This window comes from Arachis hypogaea, chromosome 5, assembly GCF_003086295.3.
Source record: "Arachis hypogaea cultivar Tifrunner chromosome 5, arahy.Tifrunner.gnm2.J5K5, whole genome shotgun sequence".
Classification (NCBI taxonomy): domain Eukaryota; kingdom Viridiplantae; phylum Streptophyta; class Magnoliopsida; order Fabales; family Fabaceae; genus Arachis; species Arachis hypogaea.
Genome location: NC_092040.1, coordinates 71549425 through 71558302, shown reverse-complemented (window position 1 = coordinate 71558302; position 8878 = coordinate 71549425). Strand labels below are relative to the sequence as shown.

At 38.6% G+C, this 8878-nt stretch overlaps 1 non-coding gene across 1 annotated transcript; it reads left to right on the top strand.

The window, feature by feature from the left end:
* The first annotated feature begins 7452 nt into the window (after positions 1 to 7452).
* On the top strand, positions 7453 to 7556 carry LOC112804331 (small nucleolar RNA R71). Its single transcript, XR_003202941.1, has one exon. It is a non-coding gene; the product is annotated as a small nucleolar RNA R71 (small nucleolar RNA).
* Positions 7557 to 8878: the final 1322 nt, after the last annotated feature.

Here is an 8878-nt window from a genome sequence, read left to right as displayed (position 1 = left end):
GTAGAAGGGGCGTCCCTCCCTCTCACTGAGATCTCTGAAACCTTTCCGGATGAGCAACTGTTTGCCATCCAGGAAGTGCCATGGTTTGCAGACATTGCAAACTACAAGGCAGTGAGATTCATACCCAAAGAGTACAGTAGGGTGCAATCAAAGAAATTAATCACAGATGCAAAGTACTATCTTTGGGATGAACCATATCTCTTCAAGAGATGTGCAGACGGAGTAATCCGTAGATGTGTGCCTAAAGAGGAAGCACAGAAGATCCTCTGGCATTGCCATGGATCACAGTATGGAGGACATTTTGGAAGTGAGCGAACAGCCACAAGAGTCCTCCAAAGTGGCTTCTACTGGCCTACTCTCTATAAAGATTCCCGAGCATTTGTGCTTAATTGTGACAGTTGCCAAAGATCAGGCAACCTACCTCAAAGTTATGCCATGCCTCAACAAGGAATCTTGGAGATTGAGTTGTTTGATGTATGGGGCATTGACTTCATGGGACCTTTCCCACCATCATACTCAAACACTTATATTCTAGTAGCAGTGGATTATGTATCCAAATGGGTGGAGGCTATTGCAACACCCACTAATGACACTAAAATAGTGTTAAAATTCCTCCAGAAACATATTTTCAGCAGATTTGGTATCCCTAGAGTGTTAATCAGTGATGGGGGCACTCATTTCTGCAATAAACAGCTTTACTCTGCTCTGGTACGTTATGGAGTTAGCCACAGGGTAGCTACTCCATATCACCCACAAACTAATGGGCAAGCTGAAGTCTCAAATAGAGAACTCAAAAGAATCCTGGAACGGACTGTAATTAACCGTAGAAAGGATTGGGCAAGAAGCTTGGATGATGCTCTGTGGGCATACAGAACAGCATTTAAGACCCCTATAGGGACCTCTCCATACCAGCTTGTGTATGGAAAGGCATGTCACTTGCCAGTGGAACTGGAACACAAGGCCTACTGGGCAACCAGATTCCTAAACCTTGATGCCAAGTTAGCTGGAGAAAAACGATTGCTCCAGTTAAATGAGCTAGAGGAATTTAGACTCAATGCTTTTGAGAATGCGAAAATTTACAAGGAGAAAGCAAAAAGATGGCATGATAAGAGATTGTCATCCAGAGTCTTTAAACCAGGGCAGAAAGTTCTGCTATTCAATTCTAGGCTCAAATTATTCCCTGGGAAGTTAAAATCCCGGTGGAGAGGTCCATATGTAATCACAAGCGTATCACCATATGGATAAATAGAACTTCAGGATAGTGACTCTAACAAAAAGTTCATTGTTAATGGACAAAGAGTTAAACACTATCTTGAAGATAATTTCGAGCAAGAATGCTCAAGACTGAGACTTAATTGAAGATCAGTGATAGTCCAGCTAATGACATTAAAGAAGTGCTTGCTGGGAGGCAACCCAGTCATTTACAAAGTTTATTTACTAATTAAATAAATTTTCTTTTCTTTACAGGTTTGAGTCCGAGTATCTTCAAAGGTGAAATAGCAATTGGTTGAAGTCACAGAGTTACAGGGAAATTTGGAAGCTCATTGGCGTGAAAAAACCAGTAAGAAATACTTTGGGCGTTGAACGCCCAAAAGAAGCACCCACTGGGCGTTTAACGCCAGTAAGGGTAGCCATCTGGGCGTTAAACGCCAGAAAGGAGCATCTTCTGGGCGTTAAACGCCAGAAAGATGCACCTTCTGGGCGTTTAACGCCAGTCTGCTAGCATTCTGGGCGTTCAGAAAAACGCCCAGTGACGAAGGACTTCCTGGCGTTCAACGCCAGAAAGAAGCACCAGTTGGGCGTTGAACGCCCAGGAGAAGCAACATATGGGCGTTAAACGCCCAAATCATGCACCATGTGGGCGTTTAATGCCAGGATGGTGGGAGGAGGTACAAATTCGTTTTCCTTTATAATTTTTCAAAATTTTTATGTTTCACTTTATGATTTCTTGCATAAACATATTTTAAATTATCACTTTCAATTCCAAAAGTTTTTATCCTAATTTCTAAAATCCCATTTTGCAAATGTTCTAGATATATCTCTTAACCCAAAAGAACAAATGGCTTTCCAATCCAATCCATCATCTTTTCAAATTTGTTTTCAACACATTAATTATTTTTATTTTTTTAAAAAAATCTTTTTCAAAATTAAATTTCAAATTTATCTTTCAAATTATGATTCATATCTTTTTCTTTTTAAAATTATATCTTTTTCTGATCATATCTTTTAAAATCATATCTTCTATCTTATCTCTTTCTTAATTTTCGAAAAAAACTCCCACCCCCCCTCCCTATATATTATATTCGGCGCCCTCCTCATCATCACCATTCCACAATTGCTCTCCTTCTATCCCTCTTCTTTCTTCTCTTTTGCTTGAGGACAAGCAAAGCTCTAAGTTTGGTGTGTTTTATCCGTGATCACAAAAACATACCCACTAAAGATCATGGCTCCTAAAGGAAAACAACCCAACCCAAGAGGCAAGAAAGAAAGCACTCCAAAGCCACTTTGGAATCAAGGGAAGTTCTTAACTAAAGAACATTCAGACCATTACTACAAGATAATGAGTCACAGATCAGTGATCCCGGAAGTCAGATTTGATCTGAAAGAAGATGAATATCCGGAGATCCAAGAGCAAATTCGAAACAGGAATTGGGAAATTCTGGCCAATCCTGAAACGAAAGTGGGAAAGAACATGGTTTAGGAATTTTATGCTAATCTATGGCAGACAGAAAGGCAAAGAATCATTGGAGCTACTCTCTTTGACCATAAGACTGTAGTCAGAGGAAAGATCATTCATACCAACTCTGACAAGATCAGGGAGATATTCAAGCTCCCCCAACTGAAAGATGATCCAGACTCCTTTAACAGGAGAATGATGAGGGTCAATAAAGGGTTGGACAAGGTTCTGGAGGACATATGCATCCCTGGAGCCAAGTGGACCACCAGCACGACTGGCATCCCAGTTCAACTCAAAAGGGAAGATCTGAAACCAGTAGCCAGAGGTTGGCTGGATTTCGTAGGGCGTTCCATATTGCCCACCAGCAACCGTTCTGAAGTCACTATTAAAAGAGCAATAATGATTCACTGCATCATGTTGGGAAAAGAAGTGGAAGTCCATCAGCTGATCTCCTGTGAGCTATATAAAATAGCAAACAGGAATTCTAAGGACGCCAAATTGGCTTATCCAAGCCTAATTTCTATGCTTTGCAAAGATGCTGGAGTAAAGATGGGAATAACTGAATATATCCTAATTGAAAAGCCCATTACTGGAATATCAATGGTCAGACAACAGCAACAAGATGATTCAACCAAGAGGAGAGCACAAGAAGCCCTCCCAGAACTGCCCCAATTCGAATATTGGGAACATATTGAGGCTTCTATTTCCAGATTGCAAGAAGCTATGGATCAAATAAAGGAAGAACAGAATAATCAAAGTAGCATGATTTGCAAACTGCTCAAGGAACAGGAGGAGCAAGGGCGTGATCTAAGGGAGCTGAAGCGCCAAAAATTAATCCTTGAACAACACCCCACAGATTAGAGGAACATCTACTCCTCAAAACAACAGGTTGCTGAGTTCCTATTTTTGCTTTAGCTTAGTGATAGTATTATTATAGAAATTCACCTTAGGAGATATTTAGTAGTAATTAGTATGTCTATTTTGATTTTATTTCCAATTAAGCTATAATTTATTTTTCTCATCATCATCAGGCATGAATAAAGTAGTAGATTTTTTTAGAATAAAGAAGTAATCTATATTTTTCGAGTTCTTAATAATAAAATTTATAATTAATTATATGTGGTGGCAATACTTTTTGTTCTCTGAATGAATGCTTGAACAGTGCATAATATGTACTTTGAATTTGATGAATATTGGCTCCTAAAAGAATGAGGAACACGAAAAATATTATTGATGATCTGAAAGATCATGAAATTGATTCTTGAAGCAAGAAAAAGCAGTCAAAAAAAAAGGAAAAAAAAAAAACAAGCCATGAGCACTAGCCAAGAGTAAAAAGGATCCAAGGCTTTGAGCATCAATGGATAGGAGGGCCCAAGGAAATAAAATCCAAGCCTAAGCGGCTAAACCAAGCTCTCCCTAACCATGTGCTTGTGGCATGCAGGTTCAAGTTACAAACTTGAGACTGAGTGGTTAAAGTCGTGATCCAAGGCAAACAGAGTGTGCTTAAGAGCTCTGGATACCTCTGACTGGGGACTTTAGCAAAGCTAAGTCACAATCTGAAAAGGTTCACCTAGTCATGTGTTTGTGGCATTTATGTATCTGGTGGTAATACTGGAAAACAAAGTGCTTAGGGCCACAGCCAAGACTCATAAAATAACTGTGTTCAAGAATCAACATACTACACTAGGAGAGTCAATAATACTATCTGAATTCTGAGTTCCTAAGGATGCCAATCATTCTGAAATTCAAAAGATACAGGGAGATGCCAAAACTGTTCAGAGACAAAAAGCTACAAAGCCCCGCTCATCTAATAAGAATCTGAGCTTCATTTAAAACTCGAGATTATTATTACTTCTTTATTTCTGTTAAAACCTATTTTATTTATCTAGTTGCTTGAGGACAAGCAACAGTTTAAGTTTGGTGTTGTGATGAGCGGATATTTTATACGCTTTTTGGGAGTAATTTCATGTAGATTTTAGCATGTTTCAGTTAGTTTTTAGTAGAATAATATTAGTTTTTAAGCAAAAATCATATTTCTAGACTTTACTATGAGTGTGTGTATTTTTCTGTGATTTCAGGTATTTTCTGGCTGAAATTGAGGGAGTTGAGCAAAAATCTGACTTAGGCTGAAAAAGGACTGCTGATGCTGTTGGATCCTGACCTCCCTGCACTCGAAATGGATTTTCTGGAGCTACAGGAGTCCAATTGGCGCGTTCTTAACGGCGTTGGAAAGTAGACATCCAGGGCTTTCCAGCAATATATAATAGTCCATACTTTGCGCAAGGATAGACGACGTAACTTGGCGTTGAACGCCAAGTTCATGCTGCTGTCTGGAGTTAAACGCCAGAAAAACGTCATGATCCAGAGTTGAACGCCCAAAACACGTCATAACCTGAAGTTTAACGCCAAGAAAGGCCTCTACTCGTGGATAGCTTTAGTCTCAGCCCCAGCATACACCAAGTGGGCCCCAGAAGTGGATTTCTGCATCAATTAACTTAGTTTATTCATTTTCTGTAAACCTAGGTTACTAGTTTACTATTTAAACAACTTTTACAGACATTTCTTGTACCTCATGACATTTTCAGATCTGAATTACATACTTTGTGACGGCATGAGTCTCTAAACTCCATTGTTGGGGGTGAGGAGCTCTGCAGCGTCTCGATGATTTAATACAATTCCTTTGTTTTCCATTCAAACACGCTTGTTCTTATCTAAGATGTTTATTCGCGCTTAATTGTGAAGAAGGTGATGATCCGTGACACTCATCACCTTCCTCAATCCATGAACGTGTGCCTGACAACCACCTCCGTTCTACATCAGATTGAATGAATATCTCTTAGATTCCCCAACAGAATCTTCGTGGTATAAGCCAGATTGATGGCGGCATTCATGAGAATCCGGAAAGTCTAAACCTTGTCTGTGGTATTCCGAGTAGGATTCTGGGATTGAATGACTGTGACGTGCTTCAAACTCCTGAGGGCTGGGCGTTAGTGACAGACGCAAAAGAATCAATGGATTCTATTCCAACCTGATTGAGAACCGACAGATGATTAGCCGTGCTGTGACAAAGCATAGGAACGTTTTCACTGAGAGGATGGGAAGTAGCCATTGACAACGCTGACACCCTACATAGAGCTTGCCATGGAAGGAGCATTGCGTGTATTGAAGGATTTCAAGGAAGAGTTGAAGTCAAAGGACAAAGCATCTCCAAAACTCCAACATATTTCTCATTACTGCACAACAAGTAACACTGTTATTCTCTTTTATTTTTATAATCAAATCTAGTAATTTCACTTTTAATCCTATTGGCCTCCTGACTAAGATCAATAAAATAAACATTGATTGCTTCAAGCCAATAATCTCCGTGGGATCGACCCTTACTCACGTAAGGTATTACTTGGACGACCCAGTGCACTTGCTGGTTTGTTGTGCGAATCACAAATTCGTGCACCATTGGTCAAGTTATAAAAAGTGTAAATCACAATTTTGCCTATCAGTCTGCCATCTCTAATGAGAATGTGGCGGCTTGTACCTCAAAGATCCCCAACTTCTCCATTATAGAGAGTGGCATAAGATTTATACCTGACCCCAGGTCACATAGAGCCTTCTCAAAGGTCATGGTGCCTATGGTACAGGATATTAAGAATTTACCAGGATCTTGTTTCTTTTGAGGTAGAGTTTGCTGAACCCATGTATCTAGTTCATTAATGAGCAAGGGAGGTTTACCTTTCCAAGTCTCATTACCAAACAACTTGGCATTCAGCTTCACGATAGCTCCTAGATATTGAGCAACTTGCTCTTCAGTTATATCTTCATCCTCTTCAGAGGAAGAGTAGTTCTTAGAGCTCATGAATGGTAAAAGGAAGTTTAATGGAAATTCTATGGTCTCTATATGAGCCTCAGATTCTTTAAGGTCCTCAATAGGGAACTCCTTTCTGCCTGGGAGACGTCCCATGAGGTCTTCCTCATAGGGATTCACGTCCTCCCCTTCCTCCTTGGATTCGTCCATTTTGATTATATCAATGGCCTTGCACTCTCTTTTTGGATTCTCTTCTGTATTGCTTGGGAGAGTACTAGGAGGAGTTTCAGTGACTTTCTTACACAGCTGACCCACTTGTGCCTCCAAATTTCTGATGGAGGACCTTGTTTCACTCATGAAACTTAAAGTGGCCTTAGATAGATCAGAGACTATGTTTGCTAAGCTAGAGGGATTCTGCTCAGAATTCTCTGTCTGTTGCTGAGAAGATGATGGAAAAGGCTTGCTATTGCTGAGCCTGTTTCTTCCACCATTATTAAAGCCTTGTTAAGGCTTTTGTTGATCCTTCCATGAGAAATTTGGATGATTTCTCCATGAGAAATTATAGGTGTTCCCATAGCGTTCACCCATGTAATTCACCTCTGCCATTGCAGGGTTCTCAGGATCATAAGCTTCTTCTTCAAAAGATGCCTCTTTAGTACTGTTGGATGCATTTTGCAATCCATTCAGACTCTAAGAAATCATGTTGACTTGCTGAGTCAACATTTTGTTCTCAGCCAATTTGGCATTCAGAGCATCAATTTCAAGAACTCCCCTCTTTTGAGGCGTCCCATTACTCAAAGGATTCCTTTCAAAGGTGTACATGAATTGGTTATTTGCAACCATGTCAATGAGTTCTTGAGCTTCTGCAGGCATTTTCTTTAGGTGAATGGATCCACCTGTAAAATGGTTCAGTGACATCTTAGAGAACTCAGATAGACCATAATAGAATATATCCAAAATGGTCCACTCTGAAAGCAAGTCAGCAGGACACTTTTTGGTCAACTGTTTGTATCTTTCCCAAGCTTCATAGAGGGATTCACCATCTTTTTGCTTGAAGGTTTGAACATCCACTCTAAGCTTGCTCAGCTTTTGAGGAGGAAAGAACTTAGCCAAGAAGGCCATGACCAGCTTATCCCAAGAGTCCAGGCTATCTTTAGGTTGTGAGTCCAACCATGTTCTAGCTCTGTCTCTTACAGCAAAAGGGAAAAGCATGAGCCTGTAGACTTCAGGATCTACTCCATTAGTCTTAACAGTCTCACAAATCTGCAAGAACTCAGTTAAAAACTGATAGGGATCTTCTGATGGAAGTCCATGAAATTTGCAGTTCTGTTGCATTAGAGCAACTAGTTGAGGCTTCAGCTCAAAATTGTTTGCTCCAGTGGCAGGGATTGAGATGCTTCTTCCATAAAAATTGGAAGTAGGTGTAGTATAATCACCAAGCATCCTCCTTGCATTATTGTTGTTGTCATTATTTTCGGCTGCCATCTCCTCTCCCTTTTCAAAAATTTCTGTAAGGTTGTCTCTGGATTGTTGTATTTTAGCTTCTCTTAGTTTCCTCTTCAGAGTCCTTTTAGGTTCAGGATCTGCTTCAACAAGAATATTCTTGTCCTTACTCCTGCTCATATGAGAAAGAAGGGAACAGAAAATAATAATAGGGATCCTCTTTACCATAGTAGAGAGATTCCTTTATGTGAGTATAAGAATAAAAGAATAGAAGAAGGAGAAGAGAAAAATTTGAACACAGAGGAAAAGAGAGGGTTCGAATTTTGAGATGAAGAGAAGTGTTAGTAATTGAATAAAATAAATAGAAAGAGATGAGAAGGAGAGAATTTCGAAAATTGTTTTTGAAAAAAGGTTAGTGATTTTCGAAAATTAAGAGAAGAAATAAAATTAAAATTAAAAGTTTGAAACAATTAGTTAATTAAAAGAATTTTGAAAAAGAGGGAGGTTGATTTTCGAAAATTAGAAAGAGAAAAGTAGTTAGGTGGTTTTGAAAGAGACAAGAATTAGTAAAACAAACAAAAAGTCAATTAGTTAGTTGAAAAAGATTTGAAAATCAATTTTGAAGAGATAAGAAGTTAGAAAAGATTTTTTTGAAATCAAATTTTTGAAAAGATATGATTGAAAAGATATTTTAAAAAGGATTTAATTTTTAAAATTAAAATTGATTACTTGACTAACAAGAAACTAAAAGATATGATTCTAGAATTTAAAGATTAAACCTTTCTTAACAAGAAAGTAACAAACCTCAAATTTTTGAATCAATCACATTAATTGTTAGCAAAGTTTTCAAAAATTTGAAATGAAATTAAGAAAAATATTTTGAAAATATTTTTTTTAAATTTTCGAAAATCATAAAAGAAAAAATGAAGAAGATTTGATTTTTGAAAAAGTTTTGAAAA